Source organism: Callorhinchus milii, unplaced genomic scaffold (assembly GCF_018977255.1).
Source record: "Callorhinchus milii isolate IMCB2004 unplaced genomic scaffold, IMCB_Cmil_1.0 Scaffold4, whole genome shotgun sequence".
Classification (NCBI taxonomy): Eukaryota; Metazoa; Chordata; class Chondrichthyes; order Chimaeriformes; family Callorhinchidae; genus Callorhinchus; species Callorhinchus milii.
In genome coordinates this window covers 26,174,054-26,175,793 of record NW_024704745.1, presented here as the reverse complement: position 1 = coordinate 26,175,793, position 1,740 = coordinate 26,174,054, and the positions used below count along the sequence as shown (strand labels likewise).

The 1,740-nt window shown below is 34.7% G+C and overlaps 1 non-coding gene across 1 annotated transcript; it reads left to right on the top strand.

Annotated features, from left to right (window-relative positions):
• Positions 1-220: 220 nt before the first annotated feature.
• trnae-cuc lies at positions 221-292 on the top strand. Its single transcript has one exon. It is a non-coding gene; the product is annotated as a tRNA-Glu (tRNA).
• Positions 293-1,740: the final 1,448 nt, after the last annotated feature.

Genomic DNA, 1,740 nt, shown 5'->3' with positions numbered 1-1,740 from the left:
TTTTGTCAAATTTTGCATATTTTAAAATACTACAAAAATAACAATAAATCTTGACTCAGATAGTTCTATACCGCAGTGTCCCGCTTGATGGTCAATGCTACTTGGGAGCACATTATCACACATCAGTACATAGTTACAACCAGTCCCATGTTATACATAATATTACAGAAAATATGATTGCCAATCAACATAAAGGCTAATATAAAAGGTATTTACGTGGAGTCCTGTAGCTCAGTGGTTAGAGCACTCGCCTCTCAAGCGAGAGACCTGGGTTCGATTCCCGACAGGATGAAACCTTGGGCAAGTTTCCTTGCTCCACACGCCTAATAATAATCCCTCAAGAAAACCAAAACAATAATAAATTGGTCACTCCAATCCATGATTGTTTGTGGGACATTGCTGTGCGCAATTTGGCTGCCGCAATTCGCCCACAAATATAGTCAATTCACTTTACAATATATTCTGTAAAGAGCTTTGAGACGTCTAGAAGACGTGAAAAGTGCTATATGAAATGCAAGGATTATTATTATTATTATAGGGATATAAAAAGTAAGAGATGAACAAAGAAAGGCTGTTGTGTCTACTTAGAGCCAAAATGGGTGCAGAATTTGGCAAAATCTTAAAATACACTTTAATTTTAAAAGGTGTTTCCTGTAAATTATTTTACTAACTGCAAAAAAAAGCTTCAGAAGATAAGAATGAATTCAATAATTTTCCAAAATTGCACATTCCGAAATAGTTGAGAATGAAGTTGAGAATAAAGAAGTGGCGGAGATGCTTATCAAGTGCGTTGCATTGATTTTATAGCAGAAGTTCAAACCAAACTGTAGGAATATCAGCAGATGTAAAAAAGCATCTACTGGAGCTAAATATTAAAAAGCATTGCCACTAAAAAATTAATAGGATTAAAGTGAAGTTCACTGGGGCCGTTACAACCCAGAACATCGAAAGTTAGGTAGAAGATAATGGATAAACGAGGGCACAATCATCCCAAAAAAATCTTTGGAAATGGGCATAGGAATGGAGGTGGCAAATATTAGACTGTTCAAAAAGAAGAGGAAGTTTGGAAATAAAGGCCAATTCTCTGGCTTCAGTTATTAGTAAACTTCCAGGGTGGTAAGTCGTAAACAATTAAAAGATTGATCATGGAAAGTCAGCATTGATTAGCAAAGGACAGGTCATTCTTGATTAATTTATTGGAATTATTTGAGAAAATCACAGAGTGCATAGATAATTGGATAGAGTTTCAATTTTATCTATATCAAAACGTATTCAATAAGGTGGGATCGAAGAGACTAGTTGAAACAATTAAGGCAACTAAGAATAACGACAAACAACTGTTTTGGTAGTGCTAGTGTTTTGCACTTGTATTTAGAATTTTTTAAATAGATATGTGGGATAATTTCTATATTTGTTGATGATACCAAATTAGGTGCTATAGCAAACCATGACGAAGAATGCAAGAAACTGCAGGAGAACATATTTAGTAGACTGGGCAGATAGGTTCCAGATGTACTTTCATGTTGAGAAATATGAAGTAATATGTTTTTGGAAAAAAGAACAAAGAAAGGAAACATATCATAATGTTATACTTCTTAACGGTATTTTTGAAGTGGGAGGTCTAAAGGTGCAAACATGTGTAATAAATCCTTAAAGGTGAGATGACAAGCTAACAAAGTCACAAAAAAGCCAAGTGGGATTCTTGGTTTTGTTTCTAGTGGCATTCAGTATAAAAGCAGG